The sequence below is a fragment of the Lepus europaeus genome, chromosome 11, assembly GCF_033115175.1.
Source record: "Lepus europaeus isolate LE1 chromosome 11, mLepTim1.pri, whole genome shotgun sequence".
NCBI classification, from domain to species: Eukaryota; Metazoa; Chordata; class Mammalia; order Lagomorpha; family Leporidae; genus Lepus; species Lepus europaeus.
In genome coordinates this window covers 15,794,239-15,820,926 of record NC_084837.1, presented here as the reverse complement: position 1 = coordinate 15,820,926, position 26,688 = coordinate 15,794,239, and the positions used below count along the sequence as shown (strand labels likewise).

Below are 26,688 nucleotides of genomic sequence, written 5' to 3'. Positions count from 1 at the left end.
GAGATTTTATTTGTGTGGATCAGACAGCCTGAAAGGAGATAATAGGCCTGTTTTTCCTTCTTCCCACAACTGTGAAAGAGGGAAGTTATCGACACTCAGCAGAAAAGTTGTCTCAGAACTCCTGAATAAAATGTTCAAGCTGTAAGATATACATTAATAAGGTATCATCTTAATAACCCAAACCCCGAGTAAACATCTGTATCTGACTGCAAACACGACAACGTTGGCGCCTCTAGAAAATAGGTCTTCAGCACAATTAGAGTGGATATTGCTTTTCACTGAGTGTGAACAATTCACTCACACCAAAATAACTCTAGAAGAGAGAGGTGCTAGCAGTGCTGGGTGTTTCTGTCCTGTTCTTCCTATAGTTTGCAGACTGCCCCAGGTAATGGATAGCCAGTATAGTTTTGGACACCTGTCTTAGTCCTTTTCTGCACTGCTATAACAAAGTATCTGAGACTGGGTGATTTACAAAAAACAGATTTGTTTCTTGTAACTCTGGAGTCAGGGAAGTTCCAGGCTAAGGGACCCACATCTAGCAAGGGCCTTTTTGCTGCAACATTCCATAGTGGAAGATGGAAGGGTGAAAGAATATAAGAAAATGGGGAGGGGAGGAGAGAGAAGCGGAGGGAAGGGGATAGGAGGTAGAGGCATGGAAGGACAAGGGCCAAACTCGTCCTCTTATTATTACCTGAGCCAGGTAACTCCGTCCAACAATAAAGGCACCAATACATTCATGAGTGCACAACATTCATGACTTAATCACCTCTTAAAGGTCCCATCTCTCAACATTGTTTACAGGATCAGATTTTCAACACAGAAGCTTTGGGAAACACACTCAAACCATGCCAACATGGTACTGAAACTCAAATGTTTTTCAGAATACAGCACCACATCAGGATGCACAAACCAGTTTTCCTAATTGGAAACACTCAAGTTCACTCACCTCTGGTACATTCACCACCAAAGTCAACAAAACATAGGTATATAGGGGCACTATATCAGCAAGTGTAACTGACACAGAGCCTTCTCTATCCTAGTTTGTACAATATTTTGTACTAGTTGATGAAGAGCGTGGTAGGTGTGGTGGGGCAAGGATAGAAATATCCCCCTCATTTATCCACATTTATCACAATGCCACCAAACACTATCGGCTATTGGAGGCTTTGGCCCCAAAGGGTCAAAATAACAGTATCAATATAGTCACTATCAAGGGACTAGGGTTGTGATATAAACACACAGGAGGCTTCCCACTTTGGATTATCTTCACTCCAGTGGTTGCCTAGGATACAAGAGAACCTAGATTTTGAAAAACAACACAGACTCAGAATGCAAGATCAGACAGAAATTCTTTCCAGTCAGTCAGATGTAGGAAGAACCAGAATGCAGCAGCAGCACTGATTCTCCCAGTGCTGCAGGGGGTCCTTAGGTGGGAGAGGACCTTGCAATCCCATTTGCATTTGCAAAGTGTAGATGGTTTCAGACAGCCCATGGAAGATTGGTTATAAGGTGTCATGTCTGAACATAAAGAAGTTAATTGGATAATTCTCTCTCTAAACTCAGAATAAAATATGTCTATCCAACATTGAGGCTTTTACTTTGGTAATTTACTCCAAAAATTGCTATTTACTAAATAAATGCATCCTACCAGTTCATTCTGCCACTGGATTCCCTGATGCCTCTGGGGGCACAGCTCACTCAGGGCCAGGCAGAAACAGAATTTCAGCTTTTTCATCTGCACCAATTATCATAAACCTCTAAGTTTCATCTGATCCTCTATTTCAATCCTAAAACAAGAAAGGGCAAGGATATGACTGACCAAATGCTCTTCAGACTACTGGTAGCAAGCATAATTCCATTCCCAACGATGCAAGAGAAAAAGCTTGTGTCGATGCAAAACGTAAATTCATAAGACATTTACAGCCAGATTTCTCATACTGAATACAATCTGACTGAACAGAGGAGGAAAACATGACACAGACTCAGGTCCTGTGCGGCTATGGATATGAATATCTGATGCAAACAAGATAGTCACAACTTGACAACTGGTGATAACCACTTGATAATGTTCTAGAATAACCCTGTGCCATCCCAAATGCACATCTCACCCACAGGTAATAAGCTCATCTATTGCCTGCCTCTTTTTACATGGCACTGAAGACACAGCAAAATGAGATTTCAGACTGCTGCAAAATATTTGTTCTACACAGAAGGAACCTGGACTCTTTTCCTCTGTCATAGGTTGAATGCATCTCCCCAGAAGTTCATGTGTTGAACACTCAATCTCAAAACTCACATGCCAGTGGCATTTGGAGTGGAATTATGGTTAGATGAGATCATGAGGGTGGAGCCCCCATGATGGTATCAGTGATTTCACCTGAGGAGGGAAGAGAGATCCAGCTGGTGCACTGGCGCTGTCCTGCCATGTGATGCCCTCCACATGATGCCTTCCTGTCATGATGCAGGAAGAAGGCTCCTGTCAGATTCTGATGCATTGTTCTGGGACTTTTCAGGCTTCAGAACCGTAATCAATAAATCTATGTTCTTTATAAATTCCCAGTCTCAGGTATTCTGTTACTAAAGAAAATCTGTATAAGCATGAAACAGACATTTTGGGATATGATTGTCATTTTTAGCTCATTTATACTCTTGTGGAACTGTGGTCTTCCTACTTTTTACTTGTTGAATATTATTATTAGTGGCAAATTAAGCCTGTAAAGATGGAGTAGTAGTTTAAAATTATGTCTATGCAAAAACTGAGGATGACAGGGGAGGGGGAGGGGAAGGAACAGGGCAGTGAGGTAAGCGTGGTTGTCTTCTTGGATCTGTACCTATGGAATGCATGAAATCTGCTTTCTTTGTATTAACAAAAAGGAGAAAAAAGCAGACAAACACACCTTCTCCCCACTAAGTGGATGGCTCCCCTCCACAAACACTGGATATCCATCCCTGTCTTCCTTGCTATTCTCAACACACTCACAAAACTCTCCGGCCTTTCTTGAACTCACTACTCTATTTCTTCTGGTGAGTGCAGCTATGTTGTCTTCCAGTAGAAACAATGAAATTGTCAGTGAGATCAGGAACAATGGGGGTACCTATTCAGCAGTCAGGATGGTATCTGGGAAAACCCAGAGCCACAGGCATTATTACAAGAGGTCTGATCTCCTTCCCACAGAGTATGGATGACCAAGGACTTTTATTGTTGCATGGATTTTCACATGAATAGGTTTATTCTCCAATATGATGATGGGAATATTACTTCTAAATATGTTCTACTTTTCCTGATCATAACTGTGATGCATCCAGATTGTATAACATTTGGAATATTTGGTAAAGTACACAGATGGAAATTGAAATCCTACATAATCCTAGTTCCTGGAATAACTTCAGCTAACATTTTAGTCTATACGCAGCCAGTCGTTTCCATCTATACTTACAAATAAACAGACTTAGACACATACACATACCTATGGGGGGGGGGGAGATGATAGGGTAAGCATAGCTTTAATTTTTTTAATTTCAGAGGCAAAGAGACAGAAAGAGACCTCCTGTCCATTGGTTCACTCTCCAATTGTCCACGATGGCCAGGGCTGTGCTGGGACCAAAACCATAAGCCAGGAACTCAATATAAATTTCCCACAGGGTACCAGAGCCATCACTGATGCCTCCTAAGGGCTGTACTGGACAGAAGGTAGAATCAGGAGATGGAGATGTGATTCTAATCCAGGTACTTCAATGTGGTTTGGAGGCATGTTAACAAGCAGGCCTAATATTCTCCTCTAGGTACACACAGTTCTAATTCCTGCATTTGTCTAACTAACACACAGTTAAACTAGAAAAGTGCATGACATTTTAGAGCTGTTCAAAACCATTCACTCACTTTGTGGATGCAGAAAGTGAGGCAGAAGACAGGGAGAGGCATGGCAGAGTTACCCACTTGCAAAGAGAGGAATACATCCCTCCACTGAGTGGGCAGTAGCCATGAAAGTAGATTGTACTCTCTTTGCGGGCAATAATGAAACTAAAGTGACAGAAGAGTTCCTGTTTGAGCTTTTCCACCAGACTAGGTCATTATTATAGGTAAAAATTCCAGAAAGATAAGGATGATAAACCAAAGCCGTTCCCATTTGTAAATTTCAAATATGAGGTGTCTGTTTCTTACGCAATGAATCTATTTAATGGAATCAAAGTTTTTGGATGGCCCATCAAAATTCAATTTAGATCAGGAAATACTCACGCCTCACAGGATGTCAGTTTGTCACAGTGCCAGCATCATACTGGAAACTCAAGCCCTACCTCCACATCCCTTAGCAGCAGATATGAAAGGACTGTGGCTAACATGGCTCCATCAGCACAGATAATCCCGAGGTTTTTCTCTTCTCCAGAAAATTATCAGAGATAAGCAATGACAATGTTTTGAGACAGAGAGCAGATGGTGGCAAATTTGGTTCTCCACATGTGGATCAGCCAAAATTTTCACTGTCAGTTCAGTCCCATAATCATACTTATGACAGTCCTCAAGTTCCCAGTGGCTCCAGCATATACCACCATCACAGTGTAAAGTCACACTGTGAATTCTCACCCCTACTTGGCAGACATTACAGTCATCTCGACACTAACAAGTGTCCAAAGGACGTTGTTTTTTAGGGTCATTTTAAGCACTTTTGACTAAGTTTGCCTGGAAATATTTTGTTTAGAAACTATACACAACAGCTTTACAAGTTGCCACCTTTCTTTATAAATTTTTTAAGCTGATAGCTACAATTTAATACACAAAGGAGGATTGTGGTTTCACTTTTATGACATTATTAAAACACTTTCACCTCAGGGTTTTAGGCAAAAGAAAGTGTCACAGTTCCTAATTACTTTAGAAGGGTTAGGAAGGGTGAATTATATATATGGTTTGAATTATAAAGTAAATATTTTAATCATCTGTTATCCTTTTGTATTGCAAGAAATTTCTTGTTAGTCAATCAGATTTTGGTGTGTATTATAGAAAATATTCAAATTGATGCTCTGAAATGGCTATCAATATTTTGGTAATAAATTAGAAAACATCACTTTTCTTTTTTTTTGACAGGCAGAGTGGACAATGAGAGAGAGAGACAGAGGGAAAGGTCTTCCTTTTCCATTGGTTCACCCCACAATGGCCGCTGCAGCCGGCACACCACGCTGATCCGAAGGCAGGAGCCAGGTGCTTCTCCTGGTCTCCTATGCGGGTGCAGGGCCCAAGGACCTGGACCATCCTCCACTGCCTTCCCAGGCCACAGCAGAGAGCTGGACAGGAAGAGCAACAACCGGGACAGAATCCGGTGCCCCGACCGGGACTAGAACCAGGGGTGCTGGCGCTGCAGGTGGAGGATTAGCCTGTTGAGCCGCGGCTCCGGCCAGAAAACATCACTCTTCAGTGATTCATTTTATTAACATTTATTTGACAAAACAATATTTAACTTTGAGGGTAAATCATACTGCTTAACTTAGAGAATTTAAGTATTATTTTTGTGACATGATGTTTTAGTTTTACCCTAGTTGAACATGTAAGCATGAATCTACACATTTTTTGTCATTTAAAAATTTTCTAATTTATTCAGTACATCACTTTTGATATATGATTGAAGTCACTCAGGATGGTGGGACTTCAGTTAAATGTCTCTTGCATGGTTTTGCATTAGAAGTTACAATGTTAATATAAATCCATTTTTTCAGGAAGAAAAACATGTTAATGTATGGCCAAATAAAATGGTAAAGTTTTTTAAAGAAAGTATATCTTCTTGGCCGGTGCCATGACTCAATAGGCTAATCCTCCACCTGCAGCACCGGCACCCCAGGTTCTAGTCCCAGTTGGGGCACCGGATTCTGTCCCGGTTGCTCCTCTTCCAGTCCAGCTTTCTGCTATGGCCCGGGGAAAGCAGGGGAGGATGGCCCAGGTGCTTGGGCTCTGCACCCGCCTGGGAGACCAGGAGGAAGCACCTGGCTCCTGGCTTCAGATCAGCGTGGTACGCCGGCTGCAGCATGCTGGCCACAGCGGCCACTTGGGGGGTGAACCAACGGAAAAAGGAAGACCTTTCTCTCTGTCTCTCTCTCTCTCTCTCACTGTCTAACTCTGCCTGTCAAGAAAAAAAAAAAGGTATGTTTTCTGGGGAAAACATTCATGAAGTGTTTAAGTGCTGCATCTTCTCTCAAACTTTAAAAATTATAACATTTTCAGAGTAGCCACGATGTACATACAAAAACACACTGTGTTCTGGATATTGTACAGTTTGCTTCTTTTCCTTGAACATTAGAAAGAATTTAAATACTTTTCTGATTTTAAACTTTTAAAATCTTGTTTGACAAAACTTTTATGTTTCAAAATGTAGCTTCCCAGGCCGGCGCCATGGCTCACTTGGCTAATCCACCACCTGTGGCGCCGGCACCCCGGGTTCTAGCCCCAGTTGGGGCACCGGATTCTGTCCCGGTTGCTCCTCTTCCAGTGCAGCTGGAAGCACCAGGAGGAAGCACCTGGCTCCTGGCTTCAGATCAGCGCAGTGCTCTGGCCGTAGCAGCCATTTGGGGGGTTAACCAACGGAAGGAAGACTTTTTTCTCTGTCTCTCTCTCTCTCTCTCTCTCACTAACTCTGCCTGTCAAAAAAAAATGTAGTTTCCCTTTCATGTAGAATTGCTTAAAATGGTTGATTCCATAGAAAATTTGGATCCTTTTTAATATTAACCACAACATTGGTACTATGTTGCTTTTAACACATGAAAAACAAAACAAAACAAAAAATTCTTTTTCTTAGGATTCAGGGTCTCATTCTGCTTAAAGTCAGACATTTTAGCAGCAAAGTATGAACTGAGTGCTTGCTAGAAAACAGCACAATTTGGCACCAGACCACCATATGCTGTCTACATCAGAGAGGTCAGAGAGCAAACATAGTGTCAGATTAGGGGCTTTCATTAAAAAAAAAAATCCTTACTGTAGTTCCAAGGTCAATGCAGACCATTTTCTTTTCTGAAAGAATTACGACCCGTTACCTTCGATGTCTTGCTCTTTTGTAGTTCTGCGATGTGTAAGCATTCCTGCCTAAGCATTGTGCAAGAAAATAAGATATTGTGCCAGTTATTAATTCTTCCTTGTCCCTCTGCTCTGAATTTTCCCTTCATTGCCTGTGGTAAAAATTGATCTGGGCCCTACAAATACATTTCCTTTGCCAGTTGGCAAGAAGTTTCTTCAGCAGGGATGCTGCAGGTTTGCTTCTTGGTTCTGCAGTGCTCCTGAGCAGCCTTCTGCAGCCAGACACCAGCAGCTTGGCTGACTCTTCCAGTTCCAAGCCCCTACAGCACAGTAGCAACCCCAGGGCTCAGCATGCAGGGCTGTTTTAGCTTCAGACTAATGTAGAGCACATGTGTGCGCACACACATGCTGCCCCCATGTCTAGTTCCTGCAGTGTCAGTAGTCCCCTTTCCCCCAATACCTGGCTTCCGCACTGTCCAGGAATCAGTAATGGCTGGTAGTCAGAAGCTTCCTCCAGCACCCATTTTGGGTGAATTTCTAGTAGAATGACTACCCAGTGAGACATTTCTCTATGAACAGTTTTCCCCAGAAACTAGGGGGTTGGGTGCAGCGTTGTAACAACTCCTTGGTCATCTTCTGAGCCAGGGCAGTGGCCCCTCCAATAACCTCTGCATCTCAGCCCTGAGGATATCTTCCTTGTGTGCCTTTCTCCTTTGAGCTGCTTCTTCTGTATTCTTCTGTGTTCTCTTGACTTCCTGCAAGTCAATCTCTCTTTGCTCCACTCCCCAATTACAGTTAGTAATTCTCTATATTCTCTTTTCATGTTGAAACTACTGTGCAGCCTCTCTCTCTCCTGATCTGACCCTGACAGTTACAGTCAATAATGCTGTTAGAGCTCTGTGGTGGTACATGAGGGGTGTCAATTTCAGATAAGTAAGAACAGGAAAGCGATCAGGAAAGGGTATTTGGTAGCTTGCAAGATGACAGGGAAGCCTGGAAAGCCAGGATGGGGAGACAGAATCACCTTTGTAGATCTAGGTGCTGAGGTTGATGGGTAGTCCCTGACTTAAGTCAGCATCCTTAAAAGCAGAACCTGAGGAGCGAGCCTCAGATGAGTCAGGAGCAGGGAGGTGGTGTGAGGGCAGGAGAGTAGCACAGGAGGACAAACCTAAACAAGGATGTAGCCTCACAGCTGAAGGTGAGCTGTGGAACATGCACTATGTGCTACGATCACCCCCCCTGTTCCAAACGAGCAGCCTCTCAAGCCCACTTCTCATCAACCCTGGCTGCTGACCACCATGGGTGGCGAGGGGGGTATGAAACCTCTCAGGTAAGGTGGCTCCCTGTTTTCTGGAAAAGAACAGCAGTAAACCCTTAGCAGGCAGCACAGCTGGAGTTTCCTCTGCCTGGTAAGAGAAGGAAGGAAAGAAATAAGGAGCCTCACGTGGGCACAAGAAGGGACAAGTGGAGGGGGACATCGTCACATTTACCCTAAAGCACAATCCAGCCTTGAAGTAAAACACAGAAATGATCTTTCAGGACCCCACAAGGAGATGCAAAACCCTTCCTCGCCTCTCCAGTTGCTTTTATATGGATGTAGCTGGGCTCACTCAACTCCAGGGAGCTTCAAGTCTTTACAAAGCCTCAGACATGCCATTAGATGGATCAAAAGAGTAAACACCCTTGGTTAGATAGGTGGAGCTATAGAGAGAAAGACAGCTGGGCTTGTGGTATGTTTGAATGTGTTTATGTCATCTAAAAACCCAGGACTATCTCATTCATCGATTTCATTTTTCTTGTCTAGAAAAATGCTAGTCTCCCAATGGCCCTCCACATAGCCGAAAGTTATGCACGCGCTGCAATCACTGGCATACCTGGTGGTTGCTTGTTTTTGTTTCCCTCACCCCTGGCATGCTGGTTCTCATGCAACATCAATTGTGAATATTAATTTCTTCCTTCCTAGGATGTGAAATAAAAACTGTACAGGATAAAATCAGGAAAAGGATCATTCTAGAGGCATTCAAATGAAGAGTTGCATTTGTCAAGGCAGAGTGGAGTGGGAGGACAGGGAGAGTGGCCTCTTGTGGCCTCCTGAATGCTAACGGAGCCCATGCCTTTCCCATACCCATGGTAGCTGGCCTACAAGAGATTAGCAGGCCTTGCCCTGAAACTGTGGCCCCACTTGTCTTTTTGAAAGTCCTCCATGTGACCTGGAGTCTACTTTTCAATGCCTGCATTCCAATGGTGCCTACCTTTCAGATTCTCCTGGGAATATTTAAATTGTAATAGAAAGCATGTGACGAGTTCATAGAATTTGTGAAAACTGGAACTAAAGGACAAGTTAATTTTTGTGTGAACAGTTTTGAAATGCATGCATACAAAGGATTTTTCAAAAGTTCACTGAAATGCATATTATGAAAAAATAATGCATGGATGCATGGATTATTTTAAATGCACAAAATAAACATCTTTAATTCCATTAGTATGAACTTTTTGAAGTATTCCTGCATCTCATCCAGAGCAACCCTGATGTTCTAGAATGTTGGCAAGGTGTTTTTTCTTTTCTAGCCTTGGGGTCATCTGTCTTCCAGAGCATTCAGATAGAAGACTTTAGCAGTTCTACCCTCCAAAAACCCATGGGCACAGAGACACTGAATGAAAGGCCACCAAGACCTTAAGGACATAGAGAAAAGAATGGGAAGGCCTAAAGTTGGTGATATCTTTGATGCACCAAAGATATATGGGTAGTATGAACTGAGGTTTGTATGAACATAACTATCATAATAAGAACTGTTAACTCAATCAGGAGTTAAGAAAGAAGGAAATCTTATGGAAGTCTGAACTATCATGGATATAAATACCAAAGAATTTTTTCCAGACACCTAGCTTTTAATCCTTGCCAACAAGTCCATGCCACTTTAGCTCACTGATTTCCGCCATCATGGAACATACCAGGGGTATATGATCATTTCCGGGAGTAAGAGGCTAACACCACCTTCCTGCCGAGAATGTTTTTCCCTTTAAAGGTATAAATCCAAGGTGGCACATCTAAATTGGCTGGAATTTTCTCTATTTGAAAACTGAAGTCCACACAAGGTTGCAGCTGTCTAGTTAAATTCCCCACAGAGTGTTCCAGTGGAGAGAAAAGCTAAAAGAATGCTCAGGTTTATTTTTTTACTGCTTTTCTGAAAGAAGCATATAAAGTGCTGTGGCCCATGGGGCAACATTCTGGATGTTAACAGTGATGTCACGGGGGCCACAGTGACTGCCTGGATGTCACTCCACAGTCAGCTAAGCACTGTTGTGTTCTTCTCTTTCCTTGCTGCTTCTTTGGAAACCAAAATCCTATACTAGTCACCTTTTATCAAAACGGCACAAAGCACAGAAAGATTATTTGAGTTGACTCCCAGGGAATGTGACAAATGGAAGAAACAGAGACCCATTTACTATTCAGACCAACTTTTAGAGAGACTGAGAAAAAAGAGAGAGATTGGTCCCCTGGGTGCTCACCTCTAATAAACATCACTGACCAACCAGAGCAAAATCCACGCATTCCAGAATTTCACCTTCAATTCTCGCAGTCAGAATGTAACGACGCAATATCATTCCAAATTCTCAGAAACACGGATTTGTGCCCTCAGCAGGATTCTGATGACTCCAATCCTCTACTTGGCATCAGCTGAAAGCCCCAGGCCCAAAGTGACAGCCAAGGCCAGCTTAAGAATTTTGTTGTTCAAATAATAAAGAACCAAATTAATGTATCCCTTTGTTCACAAAGTTGCATTTACTCTTTATTCTTTCATTTTCATTATGCTAAGTCCAAAGTATACAACCAGTCTTCAAGAAGTTCATGAAAAGCAAATATTATGAAAATAACTACGTATGCATTTACAAATGGTTTTGCACCAAAATAATATATAGAAAAATGATCCTCTGCCTCTGAGAATACCAGAAGAGAGAGGTAAACAACAGGGAACTGACTACCAGCAATTTCCATCCACAAAGGGAACGACAGGGTTCCTCAAAGAGCCCTGGCAGGTTGCTTGATAGGGCAGGTAGGACTTCCTGGAAGACAGGGACAATTTAAGCCTCTTTCATTGGTGCTTCTTTGGAAGCAAAGTTTACTGATTAAAATTAGTGACTCTATTTTTATATTGACTAAAAAGAGGCATATTATTTAACTTTCAGAGATTTTTTTGATAGACACAAAGATAGGAATGAGCACTGATTTTTATGGCCCCCTGAATAACCAGACACTTATGACTGCAAATTGAATCATATTATAGACATACCAGGAGGTATGCAGAGGTGATTGCTCCTTAAACTGCCTTATTTTACTCTGATAAGATGGCCAAAAAGAGGACCTCCCATTTGCCACATGCCCTACTTTCATTATGGAAGGAAATCAACACAAACAATTTGAACTCAGAGCTGAGATGAGAGGAACTGTAAATACAGGATAATTAAAGTCTTCGGGCAGCAGTGCTCCATTATTCATCATGCTTCCTAGGAAATTATACCCAGTAAGGAGGAGACAACAAGAACTCCACCACCTTCAGCCTCAGCTCCTCCAGACAGTCCAAGGGGTCCTGCACATCACTCATCTCCCTGGCCAGGTAGTCAGTCAAGACACCATGACCATCAGACATCCAATGCTACCTACTTCTGTCAGTTAACAAGCACTGTCACTGGGGCTCCTGAGAATAGCAGGATCCAGGGATGAAAGATCAGAAAAGCTGGATCAGCCTCCCAGTTTTAGAGAAAAACCCTAGAGAATTTGTATACTTAACTACTGTGCTGTGCATGGCTGGATCCCTCGCATCTTATGGTCAAGTCAAGAGCTGACCTATCTGTAGGAATTTCACTTTTCTAACTACAGTTATCCTCCATTTTCTGTGGGGACTTATTCTAGGACCCCCTAAGGATATAAGGACCCCCTAAGGATATCAAAAGCCACAGCTCATATAAAATGCTGTCATACTTGAATTCAACCCATCTACAGCCTCCTATATAACTTAAATCATCCCTAGATTACTTCTGATACCTAATACAATGTAAAGGCTATGCAAGCCGGCACCGCGGCTCACTATGCTAATCCTCCGCCTTGCGGCGCCGGCACACCGGGTTCTAGTCCCGGTCGGGGCACCGATCCTGTCCCAGTTGCCCCTCTTCCAGGCCAGCTCTCTGCTGTGGCCAGGGAGTGCAGTGGAGGATGGCCCAAGTCCTTGGGCCCTGCACCCCATGGGAGACCAGGAGAAGCACCTGGCTCCTGCCGTCGGATCAGCGTGGTGCGCCAGCCGCAGCATGCTACCGCGGCGGCCATTGGAGGGTGAACCAAAGGCAAAAGGAAGACCTTTCTCTCTGTCTCTCTCTCACTGTCCACTCTGCCTGTCAAAAAAAAAAAAAAAAGGCTATACAAATAGTTGCTGCACTCTGTTGCTTGGAAAAGGGTTTGCACACCTTCAGTATGGATGTAAATTTTTAAAAAGTGCCTCTGCAGTTGGTTGAGTTCGTGGATATGGAACCTGTAGATATCGAGGGCCAACTGTGTAGTTAAAATGACTACCAGTCTCCTTGTAACTCACTCACCATTTGCCTCTACCATCCTGCACCCTACACCGTCCCCTTCAAGTCCCCAATTCATTCTGTATCCACTCCCAAAAGCCAAGCCATCATTTGCATTTTGAAATTAATACACAAAGTGGTTTATTGCTTTCTAAGCCAGTGCTTAGATGAATGTTTCACTGATCAGGGACAGCTTGGTGCTCTCATCTATGCAAATAGGTGTCTGTCACTACAGAGCATGAGGGTGGATTTTATGAGTTTCCCATCAGTTCTGAAATCACACCTTTTGGTAGGAAAGGGGATGCAAAGGAGAGGGCTCAGGAGATCAGGTGAGTGGGCAGGGTGAGCAGTTCATACCAGCACATTTCCTCACCTTCCAGAAAAGCCTGGACTCCAGCAATCTGAGTTGGGGGTTGACTGTGGTTCATGCAAAGGAAAACGATGGTGCTGAACTGCAAGGTCACCTCTCAGGATAAATTCTCACATTTCTGCAGCACTGCAAGAGGCTTCCTACAGGCTCTTGATCCTCATCTGAGCAAATGTACCACAAGACACTCAGGCATTCCATCACCAAGGTCTAACAATGTTTAAAGAGAGCACCAGCACTGTGGCTTAGCAGGTAAAGCCACCACCTGCTGTGCCCGCATCCCATATGGGCACTGCTCCACTTCCAATCCAGCTCTCTCTTAAGCCTGGGAAAGCATTGGAAGATGGCCCAAGTCCTTGGGCCCCTGCACCCATGTGGGAGACCCAGAAGAAGCCCCTGACTCCTGGCTTCGGACCGGCACAGCTCGGGCCATTGCGGCCATCTGGGGAGTGAAACAGCAAATGAAAGACCTCCCCCTTCCCCTACCCTCTCCCTTCCTCTGTACTTCTCCCTCTCCCTCTCCTTCTCTCTGCCTCTGCCTCTCTGTAGCACTGCCTTTCAAATAAATAAATATTTTAATCTGGAAAACATCATGCTGAGTGAAATAAGCCAGTCCCAAAGGGACAAATATCATATGTTCTCCCTGATGGGTGACAACTAACTGAGCACCTAAAGGGAAACCTGTTGAAGTGAAATGGACACTATGAGAAACAATGACTTGATCAACCCTTCCTGACTGTCGAGGAACAGCTTGCTATTTTATTCCTTCTAGTATTTTTTGTTCTACTTAATACCATTGGTTGAACTCTGTAATTAACACACAATTATTCTTAGGTGTTTAAATTTGACTGAAAAGTGATCCCTGTTAAATATAAGAGTGGGAATAAGAGAGAGAAGAGATGTACAGTTCAGCACATGCTCAACTGGACTTGCCCAAAATGGTAGAGTTAGAAATGTGTCAGGGGATCCCAATTCAATCCCATCAAGGTGGCATGTACCAATGCCATCTCACTAGTCCAAGTGATCAATTTCAGTTCACAATTGATTATAATGATAGGATTAAGTGTCAAAGGGATCACATAAACAAGACTAGTGTCTGCTAATACTAACTAATAGAATTAAAAAGGAGAAAACAATCCAACATGGGAAGCCAATACATAGCAGACTCATAGAATGGCAGATGTCCTAAACAGCACTCTGGCCTCAGAATCAGCCCTCAAGGCATTTGGATCTGGCTAAAAGGCCCATGAGAGTTTCTCGGGCATGGAAAGCCAAGACACTCTGGCAAAAAAAAAAAAAAAAAAAAAAAAACACCTAAATGAAAGTTCTCTGTGAGTGAGATCCCAGCAGGCTATCAAAGAAGGAGGTACCTTTCTCTGAAGGGAGAAGAGAACTTCTACTTTGACTATGATCTTGTCTAAATAACATGGGAGTTGGTGAACTTAAGAGGCTTTCATAGCCTTGGCAGCTCATGACAAGAGCTTTGGGTGATTACTGATGTCATAAATAAGAGTGTCAATTGTTAACAACAGGAGTCACTGTGCACTTACTCCCCATGTAGGATCTCTGTCCTTAATGTGTTGTACTATGTGAATTAACGGTATAAATAGTACTCAAAAACAGTACTTTATACTTTATGTTTCTGTGTGGGTGCAAACTGTTGAAATCTTTACTTAATATATACTAAACTGATTTTCTGTATATAAAGATAATTGAAAATGAATCTTAATGTGAATGGGATGGGAGATTGAGTAGGAGATGGGACGGTTGTGGGTGGGAGGGAGGTTATAGGAGGAAAAAGCTGCTATAATCCAAAAGTTGTACTTTGGAAATTTATATTTATTAAATAAAAGTATACTGTTGGGGCCGGCACTGTGGCGCAGTGGGTTAACGCCCTGACCTGAAGCGCTGGCATCCTATATGGGTGCCAGTTTTAGTCCCGACTGTTCCTCTTCAGATGCGGCTCTCTGCTATGGCCTGGCATAGCAGTAGAAGACGGGCAAGTCCTTGGGCCCCTGCACCCACGTGGGAGACCTGGAAGAAGCTTCTGGCTCCTGGCTTCGGATCGGCGCAGCTCCGGCCATTGTGGCCATGTGGGAAGTGAACCAGCAGATGGAAGACCTTTCTCTCTGTCTCTATCTCTCTCTGTAACTCTGTCTTTCAAATAAATAAAATAAATTTTTTTTTTTAAAAAAAAAAAGTATACTGTTATCCTTGGGCCTCCATAGGTGTTTGATCCCGGAAGCCCCCTGAGAATACCCAAATCTGCACTTGGCTCAAGTCCCTTAGAGGAAATGTTGAAGGATTTGCATGTAACCTACACAATGCTTCTGTATACTTTAAATCACCTCTAGATTACTTGAAACACCTAGTGCAAGGCAAGTGCTGTGTAAACAGTTGTTAAAACATGGTATTTAGGGAATAATGACAAGGAAAGGTCTGCACATGCTTGGTATAGACATATTTAAAATGTTTTCTATTAAAATAATAATATTAAGACTTTCAGTGGTGATATTAATATTTACCTGCAGTTGGATGAATCTGCAGATGCAGAATCCAGGAATATAGAAGACCAACTGTGTATTTCATCTTTTGAGCTTGTCTCTCAATGGGAGGAAATGTGACGTACAACCTACTGTTTCCATTTTACAGTGCAAAACATGACTTCTGAAGATCAAACTACAATGTATGATTTCTTTTTCTAATTAAACCATGAACAAGTTTAACATGTTGTCAGATATTTAAGGCCAAAGCTGCAAATTAAATAATCACTATAAGTAATATTCACCTTTGAAATCTCCCTTTTAGGGCTAATTTTATTTTTAAAAAGAATCATTTTCAGTTCAATAAATATTAACTGAGAATTAATTAGAACAAAGTAACTGAATACACCCAACCCTCACAGCACCTACAAATGGTCATGAAATACCTATTTTTACTATTTATCACAGTCTAGTCAAAAGTAAGGATTCCTGCTCTCAAGTTAAAGACTGAAATGCAGTTTTTCAAAAAGTTGCTGGGTTAAATCAGAAGCACCCATATGAAAATGTGCATGCACTCTCACACACACACAAACACACACACATACACCCCTATAAGCACAGTAGAGCCATCCTTCTCTCCTAGGAATACAATCAGATCCTCTGCAGAAAAAGGAGTTCAGTGAAAGGGTCCAGACCCACATATCGAGAGGGGGCAGGAGGGTGGTCGCATCCAGAAACCATATCACAGGATGAAAGTCTGAAGCAACAGAGGATGGTGTGGGAGAAAGGGCGACTCAGAACATGTGTCAAATGCAGCCTGTGTATGATGGATTAGATTTATTCTGCAATATTCCAGAAGGCAAAACAAAGGGTCATGGACAGATATAAAAAGGAGGCAGACTTTAGCTTCACAAAAGGAATTTTTTAATAGTTGGAATTGTTCAGGAAGGAAGTGTCTCCTGAAAATGTTAAAGCAGAGAGCAGGCAAGACCTCTCAGGGATGCTGCAATGAGATTTCTGCACAGGGGAGAATCATGCCGACACCTCCTCCAGGGCTGAGCTACGATGTTACCACTGGCTTGCTGCTGGAATGCCATTTATTCCAGGTTACCGACTAAACCAGAGTCACAGTTAGCATTTTAGTCTTCAGGGAAACACTTTTTTATTCTTTCTTTAAGGGCAGAAGGGAAGTAACAGGAAGATAGAAGATAGGGACACCGGTTCCATAAATCACTTTGAGCATTTTCTTGGAAAATGGTACTGATCATAAATCTTTATTGCTTTTAACTGTCAGGTAAGAACATTACTATTAAGTGCATGCATTAAATTTTGGAGGGCTGTGATCATAATCTTTACTTTTTATGCCGCTGAACAGTTTGTTTTCTAATTAAATGGTTAAATCTGACATTTAATCTTAACCAAGAAAAGAATAGCTATGTCAACGGAATATTGTTTTGTTACAATTGATTTATTAAAAAACAGAATCAGTACATAGCCAGAATTCAGAATTCATCCAGTTCAGCACACGGTATGAGAGCAAACAGTATGGTGTTTTGCTACCATTAACCACTTGGAGCTTCCTTGATAGAGCAATTAAACTAGTAATTCATTGCACCAGCAATACAAGAGCATATGTTTGGTGAAAGCTCCCATTAACACTAAAAGTACACAATAATGTCTCAACAAATTGGCCTTTCACTTCTTGCCCACATGGACACACTTGTCTATGTATTTCCTCTTACTCGGGAGAAGAAAATGTAAATTACAGAAGAGCAATGGTAAGCTGGAACATATTCTTAATGTATTCCTATTTTGTAATATGACCTCATCTATTAAACTTGAAATGTTTTGTTTATGGATTCACTCATTTAATTATACAGACTCACTGCCCATTGCCTTATTAAGTAAACTATTATAGAATATTTGATGGCATTTTGTGGTTTCACTAGAAACGCAAAGTCCTATCAGGACCATGCAAGAGACACAATGGATCTATAGTCATCATGTAGGAGAGAAGAGCTGGAGAGAGAAATATAAAAACTAGATGTAAGCTATCATTCCCTTTACAGAGATGAGGCATCTTTGTGGCTATCCCCAAGCACACAGAATACTCAGTGAGCATTGCAGAATGGCGTTGGTAAAGGAAGAACATCAATCCTTCCTTACAACCCTGCAGCTCAGCCTCTGTTTCTGCTTAGCCCCTGACTCCAGCCACCTCATCCATCACTAATGCTCCTTTTAGGCAAGAATTCCCAGGAATAATTTCTGTATCACCTCCACTCCACCTGACACTGACCACAGAGTAATTCCACAAATGGCCATTGAATTGCCTTCACTCATTAGAATCTGCTGGCATTCTTGAAATCTCAGAGACCTTCTGAAGCTAAGCTGAGTCTTTAGGAGCAGGATTATTTTGCAACATGTGGCAATGACACAGTCTGTTTGTTCTAAGAGCCTGCAGGGCTGCCAGCTGCTTGTCAAACAGCTTGTCAAACATGGAGCTGCATGCCATGACTTTGTGTACCAATTGGCAAAGGGAGGCTTCAGCCCTGTTCAGGGGCCAGGTCCACCATTGAGAAACCACACTGATGGGCAGTGGGATGGGCTCAACTAGATACCAATTTGCTCATTCTAGCAGCAAAATGAACATGGCTTATATTTGAGAAAGATGCATAATAGGCATACATAGTCTCTCCTCCTAAGCATGTTCGTGGCCATAAGAAGCTGGATACAGAAATATTTAAAAAACCAACTGGATTTTAAATTCTCTTTAGTGTCATTCAAACTAAAGTTCACATTTTAAAATAATATAGCACCATATTTTTTCCATCTCTTGGTTTATAGGCACATTGTTGATAGCCTAGTATTTAATTTTATAGCATTGTTAAAAGGTTTTAATTAATACATCATCTGTTCATTCATATTGAAGAAACCTAGAAGGACAACATTGTTCTTTCTTCAGTATGCTTTGACTTCACAGATGTTCTGCAATGTTCAAGATTTGGACTATAAAATAGATACGTAAGCAAATAGCAAACCTTTGCAGAGTCCTGGTGATTGGTGCAGACATTTATATTCTCTGTGGTGCCACCTAGTGGCTCAACAGTCTAACTACATCTTTATCCAGACAGCACTATTTATCAGCCAAGATTGAAAAGCTAGGGATATAGTTCCAAATTCATTTTGCAAAATTCACCTTCGTATAATCTCAATATTAATCCTTAAATACATATCTCTTCTTTTGGACAGCTAAAATGGGAATTAAAAGGTATTTGCCAAATGCCTTCAATTTTATTAGCAGTGTTAAGAGAAGAATGCAGTCGGTATCCAAATACAGTTTCAATCTTCTCCACCAATACGTACCATTAGATTGAGCTAAGTTCATCAGTGGAGTCAAAGAGGATATATGGTTTGTTTATCCATGGCCATGTTAGTATCACTTTGGAAACAGGTCCAGACGGTCTAAAACTAATCAGATATATTTTCATCAACTGAACTTAAGACACCTGGGAGTTGTGGCACACCCTATAAAGGAAGAAATGCAGTGGATTCAGACTTTTGAGAAAAGTCAGTACCTTGTGCATTGTTGATACCACATGTGGGACAATGCACTGAGTAATGAAAAAGAAGGTACTGACAGCTTAGAAACTGTTACAAAATGATGTTATATTCTTGATTTGGAAATAAATATTTGTCTCTTATTTACAGACCCAAAATTTCAGATTGGAATAGAAGTGGAAGTTATTCCAGTTACCATTATCAATTTAGAAATTCTGTAATTTCAACATATCAACATAGTTAATATTCATGTATGTGGATTTAGTCTATAAAATAATTCAACAGTGGTAGAGAGTATTTGTCTACCAAAACCTATGTCCCAATTTTCTGTTATAGAAGAGTTGCAGGTGGGAGGAGGGTGTCTTTCATGTGGAACCGTGTTCCCTAGACCCACTTGCAGTGTTGTCTGTGGACCTGAGACTTGGTTCTTCCCAAGGGATACATATAAAAACATAGGGTGTGCCTTGTGTACCTAGCACAGGAAGCCGTCTTTGGAGGCTCTCCCACTGGATGGGAAGATGACACAGAGCAATCCCACAGCCTCATGTAGGAAATGATGGAGCTTCCACTGTCAGCCTCTTCCCTGAATGGGTGAACACAGCAGCCTTTTAGCCTGAAGTGTTCACCTCGGAATTCTTTCATGAGGAAATTCAATGTTCTTCAAATCACTGAATTGCTTTAAGTCTCCTGTTATAGCATCATAGTATTCTCTAATTGGAAGTCAAGGTCTAAAATTATTTTAATAGTGGCCAGTGTGTCCAAAATTCATTTGTGTGTGGGCTTCACTAATGTTTCTGTAGATGACAATGATTTCACGTACCCTAAGAGCTTCTCAAAAAGATATCCTCTGTAACAAAAAAAAAAAAGCAGTTAAAAAGCAAAATAGCATAGTTACAGACTTAGTGCTAATCACATCAATAAAAATTCTGGATTCTAGTAGGCTGAATTACTCTTAAGAATTATAGAGGGGTCTGGCATGGTGGTGGAGTGGGTAAAGCTGCCATTTCTTGTGGCACTGGTTCGAGTCCCAGCTGCTCCACTTCTAATCTAGCTCTCTGTTATGGCCTGGGAAAGCAGTGGAAGATGGCCCAAGTCCTTGGGCCCCTGCACCCGCGTGGGAGACCCAGAAGAAGCTCCTGGTTCCTGGCTTCAGATCGGCACAGCTCTGGCCATCACAGCCAAATGGGGAGTGAACCAGTGGATGGAAGACCTTTCTCTCTCTTTCTCTTTCTCTCTCTCTCTCTCCGCCTCTCCTTCTCTGTGTGGGTGTAACGCTGACTTTCAAGTAAATAAATAAATTGTTTTAAAAAAAAAGAATTATAGAGGCACACTTAGACAACACACCCTTACACTCTAACCACACTAATTGTTTTCAAGATGGTGGTACTTAGTGTTCAATATGGCAATTTTACTTTTTTAAAATACTTTCCCAGATTGTAACAAACCAAACACAATGACCATAAACTGGACATGTAGCCATAATGTTCGAGACTTATGAATTAATTTCCCAAATTTTGGAGATGCAGTGAGTTCTCACTGAGCATGACTGCTCACTTCCTATTCAATAGGTTTCTCAAAGTTTAGTCAAACTGAAAAATTGATGATACAGACCTCTGCTGAGATTCTCATCCTAATGGGTGCCTCCACAACTTAAAATGAAAAGCACACTCAAAAATCTTTACCCCTATCCACACTGCTCAGCAAGGCTCTGCCATCTCTGATTCCACTTAGCACTGCTCTGCAGAGAAAGCTGAGCATAGATGCACCATTGGCTCCATTCTTAGATGCAGGGTAAACCTGAACACTTGACTCCCTGTGAAAATCAGCATTTCTTTTGTTTATGCTGGCACATTTCAGATCCATGTGGTCTAATGTCATATCACTGTGAGTCATCACGGAACCCAATAAGACAAGACTTTAAATGCCAAGGCTGGCTTGGCAAATGAAACAGATTAGCACTGTCTGCAAGGAGAGTCCATTTCCTTACCACCCAACTTACAGCACAAATCTGTATGTTACCTTAGCTGGAGAAAACACCCCTTAGATTCACTGTGGGCTTAAGCAAACAGAACATTTCCCACTTATGTCAACTATCACATTAGTGATTTTGTAATGACTTTCATACTGGGGACATGCATGGAAATTTAGATCTTCATTGCTTGGACTCCTTTCTAGACAAGTGAGTTTGGCTTTGTTATGTTTAGATTAAATGGCAAATGTCCTAAGCCACACTATCTTACACCTACTAACATGATAAGTTTCCAACTAATAAATACATAGTAAAATTTCTTTAAAACAACACCTTGTTACATAAGGGATATATGTAGGACATGCACAAAAACAGTCTTGAACCTCGTGACCAAGAAACACCCTCTCCATCAACAGTGCCCTCTTAGGGCTTAGCCTAAGGAATCAGTGCAGAAATCCAGAACAGTGTGTTAGATCCATCCCTGAAACTACTACGCAACTGGGTTTCATTCATTGCAGAATAAAATGACAACTCTACTGAAAAAAAACTCATTCACCACCTCTCCACCCTGCATATCTACTGATTTTCTATTTGAGATGGATGTCCCTGTATATGTGGAGAGGTGTCCTGGGGACTTCCCATGAACCTGAGCATGAATGGCTAATGGATTCAAACTCAGCCACTTCCAGACAAGCATTTCTCAGAACCATCCCACGCCCCCAACCAGCTCTGTTCTCCCACCAACACTGGAGAGTGTGTCTCACTTCCCTGTGCTGCAGCACTCTCCGGCATGCATTCACTTTGAGAACATCTTTGCCAGTTCTCAGGCTTCACGTTTGATGTTCATTTTCTTCTCTTCTCTGTCCCAGAGAGAGGGCTCAGGATACATTTGCAAAATGAATGACTTTCTTTGATGATTTAATCATTGCTTTATAGGTTTTTTTTTTTAGATTCTCCTCTTGTGAATTTTTTTAAAAATATATTTTCCTAGTATTTCTGGAATGACAATTTTTTTCCTTACTGATTTTTTTCCCCTTCATAATTCAGATTCTGCTTTTGCAAACTCACCTATTGATCTACTTTCAAAACATGTTTGTAAAACCCAAGTCAACAATTCAGTATACTTTTCTCATGGACAGATGCAGAATGGCAAAAATTTGAGTTGCCCAACACATGCATTTCCAGCTGAGGTCAATCAGGTGGTATCCTGTCACCTTCTTTCAATCCTGATACTCTAAATAAGCAGTTTCCTTGTCTATTTAGGATCAGGCTTTTTACATTTTTATTCTGTTTAAATTGGCTCCCAAGTGTGGTGCTGAAGTGCTGACTAGTGTTCTTCTCCTAAGTTTTATTTTATGTATTGGTTTTAATTTTTGAGAACTCTTACATTATTTTCAAATCTCTCATAATCATTATCTATTTTTTCTTTTGTCTCCTTTTGATTTCCTAACCATATTAAATCACTAGAAACTAATAATTTAAATGTTTCCTCTATTTCATCTAGCCTTTTGTATTGATTGCCCTTAACATACAAAAAGGTACTATATGATACTATATGAAGGCCAAAAAGCTCATGGAAAAATGAAATTAAAAAATAGGATTATGTTGGTGCCAAAATAATTTGAAATCCATGCATATGAGAGGTCTTTACAAAGTTAATGAAAAATGCACATGATGGAAAAGTATGGATTTCAACTTTGTGACAAAGTGAATCTATCTTTTAATTTCATTTTTCCACTAACTTTCTGAAGCCCCCTCATATCACAGAGGCAGAAGGCCACAGATGTGTTTAGGGCAGACATGGACAGGAGAGCAAATATTTCAGGTTTTGTGAAAAATGCAGGCTTTGTCCCACAATTCCCTCTTGATTTGGGGCTTATTTTTGTTGTTACTTTTCTTGAAAATCCTTTGAGAATAGAAAGATTGCTTCATTTTAATGGCTTGTCAGGAACAAACAGGTCTTGGCCCCATTTTGTTGCTCTGGCTCTAGAGCTGAATGCCTTCCACCAGGGTTTATCTCAGGGACTTGGGTGTTTATCATGTATCTCAATGATGGTGTTTTCTTCTGGGTCTCACAGTTTCTATGCATTGCAGGGATGTGCCTCCTCCTCCCATTCAGAATCTACCTTGAAAGCTGTTATAAAGACCTTGGGATCCCCTGAGGATTCTTTCAAGATCAGACAAGGTTTTCTTTGTGGGCATTGCCATTTGCATAGGGTTCTACATTAATTTTATTCAACTGGTCTGCAGTGCTCTGTGGTCCTTGATGGTTTTCTGGATTTGTGTCATGGTAGCACTACAAATTAAAGAGCTGCACGTCTCCCTTCCTTATAATGCTCAAACAAGTTGAATGTCCCTGGGAGTACGGACTGAGAACATCTGAACAAAGATGAATTTGGCTTTGGTACCTTTTTTTTTTTTAAGATTTTTATTTATTTATTTGAGAGGTAGAGTTACAGACAGTGAGAGGGAGAGACAAAGAGAAAGGTCTTCCTTCCGTTGGTTCACTCCCCAAATGGCCACAACATCCGGAGCTGCACCGATCCAAAGCCAGGTGCTTCTTCCCGCTCTCCCATGCAGGTGCCAAACACTTGGGCCATCTGCTTTCCCAGGCCATAGCAGAGAGCTGGGTTGAAAGAGAACAGCCGGGACTAGAATCAGCGCCCATATGGGATGCTGACGCCACAGGCGTAGGATTAACCTACTGCACCATGGAGCCGGCCTCGGCACCTTTTTTAAAGGATAACTTCTTTCTTGGATAACATAATTTTTCCCAGTGTCCTGTGCATATATTTTTCTATTCCATCTTTATTTGAAAACTCCCTTGTCTCTTGATTCAGGTATAACAATTTATCTTTCCCCAAAATTGTCCATTTTATCTAGGCTTTTTAAAATCATTTAGCATGGCTGCATAACAGATATTTTCATCACTTGCTAATCCATTTTCTTATTCTTCTTGCCCACTTAATTTTGCTTGTCTTGATATTAGATCTCTTGCATTCTAGGAAAAGCAACGGAGGACTGCTCTGCCATGGCAGAGACTTCCTGGGCACGAGACACTTGCTCAAGCAGTTAGAGGAGGAATGGCATGCCACCAGCCTGTATTTCTGTGATTATCCAGGCCTAATGTTCCCCAGGTGAACCACGACATGCTGAGTCATTCTCTCTCCTGGGACACACCCCAGGCCCCTGCTGGCCACAAGCCTTGGTTCCAGCATCTGAGAGCTGAGTCTTTTCCTATGACCCGGTCTCCACCCAAAGCACAGATGCAAGGAGTGTGTGCTCAAGACAGGTGCCATGATCATCAGGCCTTTCATTGGCGTGGGACGCGGGAACAAGCCATCATTCCTACCAGACCTGGCATTTTCTTTTCAGGAAGAGAAGTAAGGTGAAATGACAAATGCTGTCTCATTCTGTTCAGGCTACTGTAACCAAATGCCTTAAACTGGGCAGTTTACAAACAACAGAATTCCTCACAGTTCTGGAGGCTGAAGTCGAAGGTCAAGCTGCCAGGAGATCTGGTGTCCAACAAGGGCCAAGGCCATATGACAGTGACCTCCCCTGCATCTGCACGGGTAGAAGGAAGAAGGCAACTCTGTGGCGCTTCTTTTATAAAAGCATTTACCCCATTCAGGAGGTTCTACTCTTATGATCTAATCACCTCCCCAAAGGGTCCCCATCTAAAATTACTTTGGGGGCTGGGATCTGAATATGTGAACTTTATGGTGGCGGGGTGACACTGACTTTCAGTCCATAACATAAACAACTCAAGAAAACAGAATTCTTCCTAATTCAATATAAAAAATAATTTCTGGGCCCGTGTTGCAGCATAGTGGATAAAACCAACATCTGCAACACTTGCATCCCATGTGGGCCCTGGTGAGTATCCCAGCTGCTGCACTTCCAATACAACTCCTTGTTAATAGCCTAGGAAAAGCAGTATAAGATGGCCCAAGTGTTTTGGCCCCTGCTACCTTGTGGGAGACCTAGAAGCAACTCCTGGAAACTGGCTTTGGCCCGGTCCAGCCCTAACTGTTGTGGCCATCTGGCTAGTGAACCAGTGGATGGAAGATCTCTCTCTCTCTCTTTCTTTTTCTGTCTCTTCCTCTCTCTAACTCTTTCAAGTAAATAAAAGAAATCTTTTTAAAAATTTCAATTCACTATAGTTTTTCTTGGGCAGATGCTGACAGATATACTTTGGGCATATATAATCTCAATAAAACACATTTCTTTTCAGTGCCAAGGCCCTAGTAAATCTAGGGATGGAGACCATAGGTCTGAGCATCACCTAAAACAGTAAGTCAGGAGAATCGACAACTGAAGCTTGGCTAGACATTTTGGGCTTAGAATAAAACTCCAGAAAATTTAGGGGAAAGGTAGAAAGCGATTGCACTGTGGTCCTGTAATAAACACACAATCTCTGTGGACTGTGCCCTACTTGCTACCTTAATGCATCTGGTTACACCTAGAGTTTATGCCATATTCATGGACTAGAGCTACTCCATAGCTGATAATAGAAATCAGACAGTACTTGACTCATTTTCCCCTCACCATTTGTGAGGAACACGCTCTTAGTTTTCTCATGACTTACAAAATTTATAATAGTAGGATCACTGTATTAAACATTAAACTGTAAGCAAAATAATTATGCACAGTTACTAGCACTCAATTGTAATACATAATATCCATTAATCAGTGGTAATAATGTATTGCCATTATAAATAATTTCATTATAAGTATAAAGTATTAGTTTATAACTTGTTAAAAGTAGTAAAAAATTACAATTATATAGAAAAACATTATAAAACTAATTTATTTCTGTCTACTTGGAAATAAAACACCTAAGTATGAAAACAGACAATTCCTGGGGTGGGTGTTTAGCCTAGCAGTTAGGATGCCAATTCAGACATTCAAGTCTCACTTCGGAGTACCTGGGTTCAGTTTCCAGACTAGAGATTCCCCAACTCAGACCCTAGGAGGCGGTGGTTGATTGCTCAAGTAACTGGGTCCCTGCCTCCACAAGGGATAATTGAACTAAGTTCCTCGCTCCTGGGTTCAGCCCCATCCAGGGACTATTATGAGCATTTGAAGTGAACCAGAGAATGGGAAATGTGTCTTTCTGTCTATCCATCCCTCTATCTAGTTCACTCTCTCTAATACAACATATAAAAATTTATCAAGGCCAGCGCCGCCGCTCAACAGGCTGATCCTCCACCTGTGGCACCAGCACACAGGGTTCTACTCCCAGTTGGGGCGCCAGATTCTGTCCCGGTTGCCCCTCTTCCAGGCCAGCTCTCTGCTGTGGCCTGGGAAGGCATTGGAGGATGGCCCAAGAGCTTAGACCCCGCACCCCATGGGAGACCAGGAGAAGCACCTGGCTCCTGGCTTCAGATCAGCATGGTGCGCCAGCTGCAGCATGCCAGCCGTGGCAGCCATTGGAGGGTGAACCAATGGCAAAGGGAGACCTTTCTCTCTGTCTCTCTCTCTCACTGTCCACTCTGCCTGTCAAAAAAAAATTATCAAAAAGGAAATAACCAACATCAGGGAGTCTGACTCTTGGAGTTTTAATATAGTTACAACTGCAGCACTTTGGTTATTTGAAGAAATCTTACTCTCCTTGGCTAGCAACAGTTTTATTGTTAATAAAACCCATAGATCCTCCTAAGAGCCACCTACCTTGCTGTTTATCCTAAGAACAGCAGGAGGGTGAAGGGATGTGTCCCCTAAGAAATTGGATGGGACAGCAGTTTGT

General features: G+C 41.9%; 1 protein-coding gene and 1 pseudogene across 1 annotated transcript in view; one reads left to right on the top strand and one right to left on the bottom strand.

The window, feature by feature from the left end:
* GABRG3 (gamma-aminobutyric acid type A receptor subunit gamma3) overlaps positions 1 to 26,688 on the bottom strand; it is a 651,067-nt gene that overhangs the window by 535,449 nt on the left and 88,930 nt on the right. The gene's annotated exons all lie outside the window — the stretch shown is intronic.
* On the top strand, positions 3,982 to 4,672 carry LOC133769699 (RNA-binding protein 7-like; annotated as a pseudogene).